This window comes from Suncus etruscus, chromosome 7 (assembly GCF_024139225.1).
Source record: "Suncus etruscus isolate mSunEtr1 chromosome 7, mSunEtr1.pri.cur, whole genome shotgun sequence".
Classification (NCBI taxonomy): domain Eukaryota; kingdom Metazoa; phylum Chordata; class Mammalia; order Eulipotyphla; family Soricidae; genus Suncus; species Suncus etruscus.
The window spans coordinates 64,903,725-64,919,694 of NC_064854.1; the positions used below are offsets into that span (position 1 = coordinate 64,903,725).

At 35.6% G+C, this 15,970-nt stretch overlaps 1 protein-coding gene and 1 non-coding gene across 2 annotated transcripts in view; both read left to right on the forward strand.

Moving 5' to 3' along the window:
• The window catches only part of FILIP1 (filamin A interacting protein 1), a 141,669-nt gene that overhangs the window by 32,877 nt on the left and 92,822 nt on the right, over nucleotides 1-15,970 (forward strand).
• Nucleotides 6,716-6,847, forward strand: LOC126014830 (small nucleolar RNA SNORA51). Its single transcript, XR_007497810.1, has one exon. It is a non-coding gene; the product is annotated as a small nucleolar RNA SNORA51 (small nucleolar RNA).

Below are 15,970 nucleotides of genomic sequence, written 5' to 3' on the forward strand. Positions count from 1 at the left end.
TTGGGTCTCTGGGACTCCAATGATTCTTAGGTTGTTTCTGTTGATCTTATCATAGACTTCTATTTTCATCTGTTCCCATTCTTTGACTAATTTTTCCATTGTCTGCTCATTTGCTTTAAGTTTTTTGTCCAATCTCTCCTGCTGTATGGAATTGTTATGTATCTCATCTTCCACAGCACCAAGTCTATTCTCAGCTTCTGATACCCTGTCCCAGAGCTTATCCATTTTGTCATTCACTTCGTTTACTGACTTTTTCAGTCTTGTTAGTTGACATGTTATTTTAGTTTGGAGTTTTGTGATTTCTGTCTTCATATTTTCTTGGTTCTTATTAGTGTTCTGTTCAACTCGATCCATGGTTTCTTGGAGTCCATTGAGCATCTTCCATATTGCTAGTCTAAAGTCCTTATCTGAGAGGTTGATTAGTTGGTTGGTCATTATCTGGTCCTCAGAATTGTCATCTTCATTCTCTATGTCTGATGCTGGCCTGCGTTGTTTCCCCATTGTCACACTTGTATTGTGGGTTTTTCTACATGTTGTGGTGGTATTCATTGTCTATATGATGCAGGCAGCACACTCCTCTGGCTCCTCCCTTCCTGGATGGGCTGACTTGCCTCTAAGGGAGGGGAGTCCTCCGTGGATGAAGCCTCACACTGGGTCAAATCTTAGGCCCGAGCATGCAACAGAGAAGACAGTCCGGAGAGAAATGTTTGCTTCTGTGATATAGCGCCGTTCTTAGTGTGATTTTTCCTTCTTGTTGCAGTGGAGTTCTTTCCTTAGAAAGAGTGCTCCGCTGGAGCCTTTTTTTGCCCCACTCGCAAGAGTTTCACGCAAGAGGACAGTAGACAGACATAGACAGGTCACACTCACAGTTTTTCACAGTTGGGCCCTACTGGGCCAGTGTACTTTCGCGGATTTTCCCTGCCTGGTGTCACACACAGGGAGCCAGCTTTTGCAAAGCTTAGCCGGTTTTCATGCTCTGTAGTCCCTCCCTGAAAATGGCATCTGGGCGAGCGAGGTTTCTGGAGCCTCTTTTTGCCCCACTTGCAAGAGTTTCACGCAAGAGCACAGTAGACAGACATAGACAGGTCACACATAGTTTTTCACAGTTGGGCCCCACTGGGCCGGTGTACTTTCGCGGATTTTCCCTGCCTGGTGTCACACACAGGGAGCTGGGTTTTGCAAAGCTTAGCCAGTTTTCATGGTCTGTGGTCCCTCCCCTCTCCATATTATTTTTTATATGGGCTGAACTAGACGGCCTTCCCCCAAGCAGTGATTAAGAGTTTCTTTCTCCAACATTCCCACCAGCACAGATTGTTCGTGTTCTTTGTGATGTGTGCCAGTTTCTGTGGTGTGAAATTGTACGTCATTGTTTTTTTGATTTGCTTCTCCCTGATGATTAGTGATGTGGAGCAATTTTTCATGTGCCTTTTGGCCATTTGTATTTTTTTCTTTGAGGAAGTGTCTGTTCATTTCTTCTCCCATTTTTTGATGGGATTAGAGGTTTTTTTCTTTTTAAGTTCTGTCAGTACCTGGTATATCTTAGATATTAGCCCCTTAACTGATGTGTATTTGGTAAATAGTTTCTCTCATTTTGTGGGTGGCCATTGTATCCTTGTCACTATTTCCTTTGAGGTGCAAAAGCTTTTCAGCTCAATATAGTCCCATCTGTTTATCTTCACTCCCACTTGTTTGGAGAGTAATGTTTTCTTTGTGAAGATGCCTTTAGTCTCAAAGTCTTGGAGTGTCTTACCTTTGTGTTGTTATATATACCTTAAGGTTTCAGGTATGATTTGAAGGTCCTTAATCCATTTGGATTTGACCTTTGTGCTTGGTGTTAGATGGAGGTCTGATTTCACTTTTTTGCATGTGGCTGACCACTTTTCGCAATGGCACCTGTCAAAGAGCCTTTTCTTGCTCCCTTTTGCATTTATTGCCTCTTTATCAAAGATAAATGGTCTGGGAAACATTCTCTGAATGCTAATTTCTATACCATTAATCTGAGGGTCTCTCTTTATTCCAATACCAAGCTGTTTTAATGATTATTGCTTTGTAATACAATTTAAAGTTGAGGAATGTGAAACCTCCCATGTTCTTTTTTCTATGGGTTGCTCAAGTTATTTGTGGGTGTTTATTGTTCCAAGTGAAATTCAGGAATGTTTGAACCACTTTTTTTTTTCGGTTTTTAGATCACACCCACCAGCATTCAGGGGTTACTCTTGGCTTTCTGCTCAGAAATCGCTCCTGACCTTCACGGAGGACCATATGGAATGCCTGAATTTGAACCACCATTGGTCCTGTGTTGGTTGCTTGCAAGGCAAATGCCCTACTGATACACTATCTCTCTGGCCCCTGATCCACTTTATTTTTTGAAGAATGTCATGGGTATTCTTACAGGGATTGCATTAAATCTGTACAATGCTTTGGGGAATATTGCCATTTTAATTATGTTAATTTTTCCATTCCATGAGCAGGGTTTGTGTCTCCACTTTCTTGTGTCCCCTTTTATTTCTTGAACTAATGTTTTGTAGTTTTTTTTTTATAGATTCTTCACCTCTTTTGTTAAGAAGACCATTGATTTTTTTTGTGTGTGTTAATTTTGTAGCTTGCCACTTTTCTATATTGTTTCTAGAAGCTTTTTGGTAGAATCTTTAAGGTTTTCTAAAATAGTAGCATGTCATCTGCAAACAGTGAGAGCTTGACTTATTCCATTCCTATCTTCTTTCTTCCTTTCCTATCTGGATGTTCTTGATATCATTTTCTTTCCTAATTGCTATGTAAAGAACTTCCAGAACTATGTTAAATAGGAGTGGTGAGAAAAGGCAGCCTAGTTTTAGACCAGATTTTAGATGAAATGTTTTTAGCTTATCTTTATTGATAATAATATTTTCCATTGGCTTGTGGTAGATGGCCTTGACTATATTGAGAAAAGTTCCTTCCATTCCCATCTTGATAAAATTATTTTTTATCAAGAATGGGTGTTGGACCTTATCAAATGCTTTCTCTGCATCTATTGATATTATTATGTGGAGTGGAAATCTAAAAACAATCCTGAAAAGTCCGGGCGACCCGTCCCCCCAATTGCCCAGCGCAGAATAGTGAAAAAGGCACATGCTCAGCAATTGCAAGCAAGTTCCACTTTAATCTGATCGATCAGAGGTTCGAAACATGCTCAGAGCAGAGCAGAGGTTGCGAACCCCGAGGTCTGAAATCAGGGTTTTTTAATACAGTTTTCAGGTGGGCTGTGTTATTTTTACAGTGGAAACAGGAATGGGCTTTGATGTAGGAGAATCCGGAGATTTTTAGGGTAGGTGTGAGCAGGGACCCAGACTTCAAGTCTCCAAGATGTCTTCAAGACGAATAATGCGGGGTCTGTAAAACCATGGGGAGCCAGCAAATGGATCAGCACCTGTAGCTCAGTAGATAAGAGACAAGCAGGTAGTTAACATAACTCATTGGTCTGTTAGGATAAATTGAGGGGAGGGTGAGGGGGGAACATTGCATTGCATGAGAAAGAGACAGACAACTCCCATCAGGAATGTGTAAAGGGGGAAAAAAGGAACAATCTTAGGGGAAAATACGTTTTTCACTTCTTTCAATCCAAAAGATCAATGAAAGCAAAAATTGGTTCTTTGAAAAAATAAAAAAGATTCATAAACCACTAACAAAACTTACAAAGAAATGGAGAGAGAGAAACTTAATAAACCAGATAAGAAATACAAAGGAAGAGATCATTACAGATACTGCAGTGATTCAAAGGGTAATCAGAGATTACTTTGAGAAACTATGCCACAAAACATGAGAACCTGGAAGAAATGGATAAATTCTTGGACTCATAATGTTCCACGATTAAGCCAAGATGATCTAGCATATCAAAACAGACCCATCACTACTGAGGAAATTAAAATGGTAATCAAAAGTCTTCCAAAAAACAAAAGCCCAGGCCTAGCTGGATTCTGTAATTAATTCTTTCCAAGCTTTTAAGAGGAATTCCTACTAATCCCTTTCAGGGTCTTTCAGAAAATTTAAGAAACAGGAACACTCCCAAATAGTGTTTATGAAACTAACATCACCCTGATACCAAAACCAGACTGAGATGCTGCAAAAACTACAGACCAATATTCCTGATAAACACAAATGCAATGATCCTCAACAATATTCTGGCAAATCAGATCCAAAGCCTCATCAAGAAGGTCGTATACCACAACCAAGTAGGTTTCATTCCAGGAATGCAAGGATGGTTTAACATATGTAAATCAATCACCATGATACACCATATCAACTCACTAATTCATGGGGATTGAGAGATAATACAGTGTTTAAGGTGTTTATCTTACACATGGCCAACCCAGGTTCAATCTCTGACACTCCATATTGTTTTCAGCCAAAAGCTGATCCTTGACTGCATGAATATGATCTCAGCACTATCGGGTGTGATTTACAAAGACAAATTCTTAAAGCAAAAATTAATTCATGAATCATAAATTGATTTATATTATATAAATTATATGAGGTCAGAGGAATGAAAATATGAATGAAAATAAGACTCATAGCTAAAAATGCAATGAACCTCTACCAAGCTTATTTTTAGTCACTGGATATTATATTATGTGGAAAGATAAAACTTATGTCCAGATATATTGAATAGTGAAGATACAAAAATAAATTTTATAGAGGGTAATTTCAATACAAATTTTAACAACAGAAAGAAGAGAAAGATCATGAAAAATTTCTGATAATGAATCTTTCTCTCAAGAAAAGATTCTTGGCTTGTCCAAGCAAAAAGATCATATATTTGAAGTACTCTCAATCTAAAAACCTAAATGTGAAAGGGCTATACATTTATAGAAATGGATCTAGGTGTATAGTTATCTAAGTGGGAATAATGCAAAAATATTAGAGAAAATGGAATAAATATGTTGGTGAGAAGAGATATCAGAAAAAATTAACAGGTCAGCGGGGACACCAGGTATGAGAGAAGTGGAGAGACTATAACTGGAACTATTTGTACTCAAATTTTCTGACTAGTGCATTTTAACTAAAGTAAGATTGGCCATGGTATTGTGAGTGAAGTGAAGTTATTTAGGATATCATAATAAAATTAGAACTTGGTTCAATATCCCACTGAATGCTGAAATCTCATAAAATGATGGTAGAATTTGGAGTAGAGAGCAAGTTTATCATTCAAAGAATATAAGTGTTGGAGACTATAAAGTCAGTCAATAACTGCTGCTAGACCACTTCATTTCAAGTGCTTCTGAGATCATGTCATTCTTTTGCTTAAAATTTACAAGAGGTCTCTAGACCCTATCAGTTGAAATTTAAGTTGCTCAGATTGATTGGCAAAAATTCTTTATTAATAAACTCCCCTTTACTATTAAAATTCATCTGCAGTGATAATTAATATGACTAACATGACTGTACCTATATAATTATAGTCTCTGCATTTTCCCCAACCCTGATACATACCTGACACATTGCCATCTATACTATAACAATTGTTATAAAACTATAATGATACTATAACAAATAAAGCACTACTTTAATTACTTATGTTCCTTCATATTTATTCTACCTAGAGAATTATTAAAAGACAAATTAAAATTCTTTAGGAAAACAAGGACTTTTTAAAAACCTTTTGATCCTATATTTAACTTATAGTTTTTTTAAAATTTTATTGAAGGAGCAGTGAGAGTACTTTGTTGATAATATATTACATGTCATTATTAGTCTCTTAATAACTTATGCTTGATCTCACACTCCTAATATTTGTCTATGCTATGATGCTTTCAATTTAGAGAAAATATAAGTAATCTATTATATAAATTGCTATATATATTAAAGGTATAGTTCCAAATATTTATAATGATAATATTATGGTTTTATATTTCTGTCATCTTTCATGAGAACTATTATAACTTTATTGAAAATGTCTATAATCAGTTAAGAAAGAATTGTCTAGAATAACAAAGTACAATAGGTTGTCCTATAGGGACACCTTTCATATTTTTTCATTAAAGCTTATTTTTTCTTTTCCAAGTGAGTTTATTTTTTGCCATATGTAAATTTTACTGTAGAATTTTTATGATTCTGAAGAATTAAGCTGTTAGTTATTTTGTATGACTTTTAAACTTGATGACTGTCCTAACTTTAATATGGCTCTGTCTTTAGAAGTCACCCCAATAGGACTGTCAGCAAAATCTCATACTACACAGCATGTTGAGAATGGTAACTTCAAGTTTAGGTGATATCAAAGAGACAAGTTTTTTTTTATTAAATCAATACCATATTTGATTTTCTATTGAATGTGATTTCTCAGAAACTCATGTGTCTGGAAGTATTTTCAGTATTTGAACAAAGTTTGTATCTGATGTACATTGTCTAGCAGAATATTTTTTGTGTTCCTAACAGAATCAGAAAGTTGACTTTTCTGCATTGAGGGTAATTTACTTGACACTGTAGGGAGAATCTTGGTTTTACAGAGAAATGTAAAAAATGTATATTCACAAAGAAAAAATATACTATAAAATTAGTCTTATTATTTTATGAAGCCCAAGACATGGAAAGATCAGGTAATATGTAAAGGAGAGAGCTTTTTCTTCTAATGTCACAGGAACTTAAAAAAAAACTATAAATACTCAACTTGTATAATTATTTTATAATTATTTAGGCATTGCTCCTGTGCATGAAACAACTCAAGCTGAAAAAACTTGAGCATGGCCTTCTGTTAATTACTGCAGGCTGTGTTCTTTATATGAAATTAATAGAAAGAGGAGGCACAGTAAATGCAACCCATATAAACATCAGCCCTTCCCTTTGCCTAATCTGTATTATGAATAGTAGGACATAGAAAAACATTGAGCAAAATTTGAGTTTTATACAGATGCTTTATTAAGCTTTTGTTGCTTCTTTTGTTATTTCTTTTGTTATTGGAACATTAGGTGGCTTCAGATATACATTGATGACAAATTAGCATATTCCTATGAGAATGACAGGTACTTTTAAAAAAATTAGAGTTGTCAAGAATTTCAGGAATTCTGAGAACTATTGCTGATACAAATTCCACCCCTCCCCCATGCTTCATAGTCCCCTGAGCCCACAATGAGTAATCCCTTAAGAAGCTGTAAACACCACTGGGAATGAATGGCCTTAAAAACAAACAAAAATTTTAAATTAAAATATCTATAAACAAAGGTTATTATATAAACAATATAGATATAGAAAAAATATGACACAATTTGAAGAAAGTTTAGATGAAGCCAAGGAACAGAGAACAAAGGAAAACATTAACACTGAGGAAAAAACTTTTTAGAATACTTACCATTAAGATTGGGAGAGGAGAGAAAAGAATGAACTAGAGAGAAAGAGGATGTGGTTTAACAGATAGATGAGAATCCTGATGTGTCATGGAAGCAAAGAGTAAGAGAAGTTCAGGAAGGAATTGGTTTTCACTTTGCTATGTAGATGTCATTTATGGAGCTGACATAAAAGTGTGCAGTGTTTTTAAAATTCACTTTACTTGAACACCATGGCTAAAATATTTTTTAAAATGCAGTTGTTATTTTTTCACAGATATAAATTTGTTCATGATTGAGTTTCAGTCATACAATGTAAAAGACCCTTTACCAGTGCATATTTCCCACAATGTCCCCAGTTGCCCTCCCACCCTTCCACCTGACTTCCTATATGGCAGCTTTATTTTCTCTCTCTTTTTCTCTCTCTGTCTCTCACTTTCTCCTTTTTCTTATTTCTCTTTTGAACATTGTAGTTTGCAATATTTTTATTGAGGGGTATCATGACTATAACTTTAAACTTTCTCTCTTTTCAGCACTCAATTATTTTGGACTGATCATTTCCAACTATCATTGTCATAGCAGTACCTTCTTTGCCCTATCTGCAATTTACCTCAATTTAGGTGGCAAGCTTCCTACCAGAGTCCTGCTGGCTCTCATCTCTGTTGTATTTGGATAGTAAAACTATACTATCTTTTTTTTTACACAAATGAATGAAATCATACTATGTCTAACCCTCTCCCTCTGACTCATTTCACTCATTCACTCACATTTCCGTATCCATCCAAGCATAAGAAAATTTCATGATTTCATTTTTTCTAACACTTGCATAGATTTCCCTTTTTTTATTATCTACTCATCTGTTCTTGAAAACTTGGGTTGTTTCCAAATTCTGGCTACTTTGAATAGTGGCATAATGAATATATAAATACAGCAGGCTTTTCTATACTTTGTTTTTGGTTCAAAGAGTATATCCCTAGAAGTGGTATTGATGGATCCTATGGACATTCAATTTCTAGTTGTTGTTGTTTTTGAGGAATATACATATTGTTTTCAAAAAGGGCTAGACCAGTCAATTCCCACTAGTAGTAAATGAGAGTCCCTTTGACTTCAGAACCACTCAAGCACTGGTTGTTATTGGGTTTTCTTTTTTGTAATTTGTGTTAGTCTCTGTGGCTTGAGATACTATTTTATTGCTGTTTTGATTTGCATCTCCCTGATTATTAATGATGTGGAGCATTTTTATGTGTTTTTTTGCCATTTGTACTTCTTCCTTGAGGAAATTTCTATTTATCTATACTTCCTATATTGATGAAGTTATAGTTCTTGTAAGCTCTACCAGTGCCTTATATATCCTAGACTGCTAATTTTTGCAGTCCAAATAGAAAAAACAGGGGCTGGAGTGGTGGTGCAAGCAGTAGGGCATCTGCTTTGCATTCCCTAAGCTTGGACAAATTGTGGTTCGATCCCCCAGTGTCCCATATGGTTCCCCAAGTCAGGAGCAATTTCTGAGCACATAGCCAGAAGTAACCCCTAAGCGTTACCAGGTGTGGCCCAATATATATTGGGCCACATATATATATTTATATATATGTAGATATGTAGATATATGTGTAAATATATATAGTCAAACAAAGAGAAAAAGAAAAAAAAATCACTGGGCGAAATAAATTTGTTCCATAGATAAGGACATTGCACCTATTACTTACCAATATATTTTTCCCCATATACAATACATTTTGAAATGAAAAAATTGGCTTTACAAACAACAAAAAGGGCCACAGTGATAATGACATGTGTAGGGCATTTGCCTTGCATACAGCCAAAACTTTTTGATCCCTGACATCTCATATGGTCCTTTGAGCCTGCCAGTAATAATTTCTGAGCTCAGAATCAGAAATAATCCAAGAGTGCTGTTGTCTATGGGCCCTAAACCAAAAACAAACAAACAAAAAACAATAGCAACAGCAAACAAACATTTTACTAGGTGGTAGCAGCTGCCTTCCAAGTTTTGTAATGTCTCAAGAATGACAAGAGAAAGAAAGATGCTGGAAAGGCAGCATTAGTCTTTCTTGACAAAGACCCAGTAAACAAATCATGGACAAGGCAAAAATGAAATGGTCCAGAGGGAAAGCTTAGGACAAGATAAATAAACTAGTATTATTTGACAAAGATTCCTATGACAAGCTCTGAAGAGAAGTCCCTAACTACAGTTTATAACCCCTGCTATTGTGTCTGAGAGGCTGAAGATTCGGATTCCCTAACCAGGTCAGCCCTTCAGAAGCTCAATTTATTAAACTAATATCAAGTATTAGAGTTCAAGTAATTTACACCAGAAACACCAAATCTGGGGGCACACCAAGTGCTGGGGAAGATGCTTGAGCAGATCTCAATAGTTCATTTTGAAAAATAAAACTTTATTAAGTTAAAAAACCCCTCTAACTCATTAATTGAATTGACATTTAGATTTCCTAGCCATCTGCTTCCTTTCCTTGCCTGTATCTGGTTCTTTTTTGTTTTTAAATGCTTCTCTGTAGGATTTTAGAAATGAATAATAGAGTCATTTATAATGAATCTAGTTGCAACTGATGCTAATTCTATTGTCAAACTCATGATTAAAAGCAAAGTATTCACTTCTAATTAGTCACAGTTTCTTGCTTTTATTCTTAATTCATATCAAACTTTAAAAATAGTTATTAAATATACTTAAGAATGGAATGCAGACATGTACATTTAGACTTTGATGAATTAGAATCAATGGTTTTTAAATTAATAAGTGGTAACTATAAGACATTTCTTAAAACCATGATATGTGCACAAATTACCAGATTTGCCATTAGCCTCTATTTTAATTTGTTTTTTTATCTTCAAATAAACCCAGAAATAGACTCCAAGTCAGTAGATAATGACAGTAAATAAATAAAGAACAACTTTCCTTTTAAATCTTGCCTTACTCAGATCCCCATTATCTCCAGTCCCATGAACAGCAGGAGACCATTTTGGTTTATTTTGAACCTCTTGTAATCTGTAACATCCTCAAGTTTGTCAGATGAGGTTACAAGTGCACATAAGTTATGAAATATTTCTCTTTGCAAAGCTAACAAATATAGGTGGAATTTGAAATATTTTCGTAAGCATCCTGTCAGTCAAAGGACAGCCTCAGATCATAGGAAGGACTTGGAGAGATTTATATCACACAGCTGTCAGCAAGAAATTGTTTTACACAACCGATCTTTATTTAACAGAGAGTACTGGTTGTTGAAATTATTTCACTATGATATTAGTGCATAATTCAAAAAAAGGTTATAAATAGATCCAAGAAAAGCATTTTCACTTAACTGTTTCATCTAGCCTAAAAACCTATCTGTGCATAGTTTTGTGCTTCAACGATGAATATCTTTGTATTGACAGCAAAAATTGCTATGGACTTTTCCAAAGAGTAGCAATTAATCTGCAATGCTTATATCTATGTTAAACAATTCCTGATCAAGGACCCGAAGAAACAAGAAACAGTGTGACACAAAGTTGAGCAGACTGTGTCCTATCTTTTGAAAATATAGAATATTCCTTGAATACTTTCATTGAGTTCATTGCTTTGCTTAAAGTTGCTGAGAAAAAAACTGTTTTCTGGCTGAGGCCACAGGTTTGTGAGACATTTGATCATAATTGCCCAAGCCTATGTGTTTTCTTCATACACTCTGTTTTTCTCCTGAATTAAAAATGTACATGTCTGAATTACTTTGTTTTACCTCATATTTCTTTTTTTCTACAAATTGAGAAAAGAAACAAGAAAGAGAGGATGGGACCCAAGGGCCAAGTAGTCTTGTGTGCATTGGTAGAAAAAAACAGTAAGAACTAAATAACTAAGCCAAAGTCAATGATAATAAATCAAGAGACTCAAACTATAACAAACTAAACTTAAAATGAACCTGTTACTAGTTAAGGGGGTTGTTCTTTTATATAACTGAAACCCAACTACAAACATGTTTGTAATCATGGTTCTTAAATAAAGATATTTTAAAAAGTGGACCTGTTACACTGGCAGACCAGGGGGCTAAGTGTGGAGGTATGGCATGGGGAATAGGAACTTTGGTGGAGGGAGATCAATACTGGTGGTGGGAAAGCCCTAATTCACTGTCACCTATGCTTGAAATTTAACTATAAAGACTTGTATTTGGGAAAGGTTCTTATGTTTATTTGATTCAAAAAGGTAGATTTTTCTGAGCAATATTTTTGAAAAGGGGACTGTAAGGCTCTGTAGTTCAGATGCTGTTCTGACGCAGAGAAATGAAGAGACAGTCACTCAGGCAAAAGCTCAAGTGGGTTCTTTATTCTGGCCAGCCAGGGTCCAGTGCCGGTCCAGTGCCTGTCCAGAACCAAACAGAAGCAAAGGACCACGTGGCTTTCTTTGTTCATCCTTATATACCATAAGAAGGGGAGGGGGTGGAGGGGGTAGAGATGATTTCCTTATAAGGGCATAACTTCCGCTGAGGTAGTATAAGTTCCTTATAAGGGCAAAAAGGATTAGATACAATCTGACCTTTAAGTTCCATGAGCTACAGCAGTGGGGGCTGGTGTAACTTGTTGTTGACTTCCCATTTCAATACCCACTTCTTGTAGTAAGGCTTCTAATCTTAGAAGCCATTGTGATAGGGGGCCTTCATCTCCTTGTATCCCTGGTCAGAATTGCCTGCATGAGCTAATTCTTGGTACTGTTGGAGTAATCCCATGAGCTTGACTTCCCCAACCTGAGCCCGAATGAATGTAGTGAGGCGATTGATTATGCATGGCCTGATGGCTACTAGGAGTAGGAGGCCCAAAAGGGGCCCCAGAAGGGGTATTAGATAGGAGAGAATCCCACCCCATAAAGACCATAAGGGACCATCTAATAGCTCCTTTTTTCTTTTGGCCAGCTCTTCTTGATGGTGTCTAATTCTGTCTTACACTACTCCTGATTTGTTAGTATAGAAACAACATTCTTTTTGTCAGGCCATGCAAAGCCCTCCTTTCTCTGCCAAGATTAAATCTAACCCTTGGCTGTTTTGTAATACCACTTCAGCCAAGGAGTCGAGCTGATCCTGCAGATCACTAATAGATTAATATACCATCTTCACATCTAAAATTAACTGTTGCGAAAGCCTGTTATACCTGTCTATTGATATTGCTAGCCCTGCTCCCCCAGTGGCCAGGCCCACAACCCCCCTTATCCATAGTCTGGGTAAGAGGGTGTCATTGTTGCTAGTTGCTGTGCAGTTATGGTCACTGCTGTAGGAATACCAGGACTGTTTGCCTTCTGTTCTGATCCTATGAGCTGACTCAGTTGGATATTTAGGGCTTTCTTCTTATTCAGGCTGTGAGTTTCAATACGAAGATAAGGAGGTTTCTGCTTTCTTTTCTTCAATCCTGCAACTTAAAGGGCTGTTGTGGTAGAAAGAACAATAGAGCCCTAAACTTCAGTTGCCTTTCCTGCACTAGGTCAGACAGAGATGAAGAAATTTTATATTTAGTAATAATTTTCTTACTATTAACATTACCAAGGGAAGCGTAATTTTTGCTCCTATCCTTATACTATCCATCTTTGTTAAATGTTAGGGTTGCTTTATTTTTGCTACCTGCTTCAACCTCTGGGATAGATAGGTGTCAACTTGGCTTATGAATTTCTGTGGCCTTTCTTTTCCCCATATTTTCCTCGTAGCTTTTTCTGATGACCATTCTGCTTCATATTTTTCCTAGAGATTTCATCACCCTAGAAGTCATTAAAGGGAACGTGGTTGAAGATCAATTTTCTATAGCTACTTCAGGCTGACAAGGGACTGTAGTTTCAATTTCTAGATAGGGTGAAATCTCATATTTTCTTAAATGAACAGTTAACTGGTTTACTTCTGCAGTCTTATCACCTGAAAACAATCAGATTAATTAGGTAGGGAAATATTATTTAACCCAATCAGGCCCTGGAGCAGTAAATGGAACAATTTGAATGGCACAGCTGTCCTTATTGTCTTTAATGATAGCACAAATTAAACACAAGTAATTAAAGCATCATAGTATTATTAATAAATACAGCTTTGAGTTACTTTTGTCAGACTAATGCTTGCATTTGCAATTTATGATCCGGTTTAGTACAACTAGTAAGAACATTTTCACATAAGTACTTCAAAGAAGTGGGTTTTAAGTTAGGCCCACTAGAATTTTAATTAGCTACAAAAATAGTTTTTCTCTTTACCTTTTACCTTGTACCTTGCCAGATATTTGAATAACTTTTGGCTTTTTCCTTTTGTACAATATACAGTATTGTTGAAGAAATCTTTTCTTTTTTTAATAATTTTATACCCATTTATCTGGAAACAAATGTATCATGATCTACTATGTCACTCTGTGACACATAGCATTTAAATAAAGTTATTTATATTAAAAATAGCAAAAGTCAAGAGCTCTGTAAGACTTACAGCAGACCTGTCACAAGAAACCCTCAAGGCCAGAAAGCAGTGGTGGAATAAAATGACAGAGAACTCAATGGAATGAATGCTTCAACTAGAATACTGCATCCAGTCAGACTCATTTTCAGCTTTGAAGGAAATATACATAGCTTCATGGATAAACAACAGTTCCAAAACTTTACAGATTCAAAATCATCCTTAAAATTAATGAAAGGCCTACCTTAAAACAAAACAGACCAAGAGACACACACAAATCGTACACAAAGATGACACTAAATCTCATGACAACTAGCTCTCTCAAAGTCAATGAACCAAAACACCTGTTAAGAGACACAGAGTGGCAACATGGATCAAAAAGATGAATCCAACATTCTGCTGCCTGCAAGAAACACATCTGAATAATCAGAACATAGGCTCAAAATCAAAGACTGTAGGAAAATCATCTAAGCAAATAACTCCCCTAAAAAAAGCTGGGTTAGCCATATTAATCACCGATGACACAAACTTTAAACTTAAAAAGTTATAAAAGGCAAAGATGAAAACTTTGTAATAATTAAGAGGTATGTACAACACAAAGGAATCACACTCCTTAACATATATACACTCAAAGAGGGACCAGCAAAATATTTAAACAATTATTAACAAATCTGATAAAAGACACCCATAGCAACACAATAATAGTGGGAGACCTCAACACTGCCCTGTCATTCCTCGATAGGTCAACCAGGATGAAACCTAGCAAGAATATACTAGCTTTGAAAGGAGAAATGGAAGAAAGTGGACTAGTGTATATATATATATATAATATGTAATAATATAATATAATGTATAATAATTTACAACAAACAATTTTATAATATATAATACATATTACTATACATAATGTATAATATAATATTATTATTTTATTATATTAAAATATATTATAAATTATATAATATATTATATATTAATATTATATTGTATATTGTATGTATGATATATAATGTTATACATTACATAATTATATTAAATTATAATAATTATATTATTATCACAGCATTTAATTATAATAAAATTATAATATAATCTATAATTTAATAATAGAATATAATAATATAATGTAATAATATAATATATACATTTCATATATACATATGGCTTTCCACCCCCAGAAAACTGAATACACATTCTTCTCCAATGCACATGGGTCATTCTCCACAATAGACCACAGGCTGGCTCTTAAAACATAAAAAGTGTACGAACTACCTTCTCAGACCATAATTGGACATTAGAGGTGAATTACAAACAGATGAAGAGGAAAAACATTAATCCTTGGATATTGAGCAGCTCACTACTAAACAATCATTGGGTCATAGATGAAATCAAAGAGAAAATAAAAATAGTTCTAAAAATCGAGAATAAAGACACAAATTACCAAAATTTATTGGACACAGAAAAAGCAGTACTAAGAGAAAAATTGATAGCTTGAATCAGGAGATTTGAAGGGGACTACATAAATAATTTAATGACACAAAATATAAAATTAGCAAGCGATCAACAAAATAAAGCAAAAATAGTCAGGCAGACTGATAAGCAAAGCTTAGTGCAGAAATTAATAAAGTGGAAAACCAAAGAACAATTTGATAAATCAATAAATGCAAAAATTAGAAGTAAATTACAAGCAGACACAGAGAAAAAAACTAACTAGTAAACAGCTCACTTCTGTACAACCAATGGGTCAGAGACTAAATCAAAGAGGAAATCAAAAGATTCCTAAACACAAATGAGAATAAAGAAAGGAATTACCAAATTTGTGGCACACAGCAAAATCTGTATTAAGAGTAAAATTCATAGCTTTACAAGCACTCATCAGAAAAAAAGGGGTCTACATAAATAACTCAAGAGCACAGGTTAAAAAATTGGAAAATGGTCAACGAAATGCCACAGTAATTCAAGAACCTTGGAGTCAACTTAACTAAAGAGTTGAAGAACCTATACAAACAACAACAACTACTACTACAAAGCACTACTTCAAGAATGAAAAGAGGCAGCTTCTTGAAGAATCTCTCCTTCCTGGGAGCCGGGAGTCGAGCAGGAGGAGGTTTGGCAAGCCCACGCCATGCCAGAGGCCTGCTTGGCCAGGCCTAGGGGGGGTGCGGGACTTGGGCAACCCCAGCACCCCTCTGCCGCCTTGCTCCAGATCTCCAGGGCTTCCCTGGGCCACACGCCTGGGCAAGCCGGTGAGCTGGGTCCCTTGGTGGA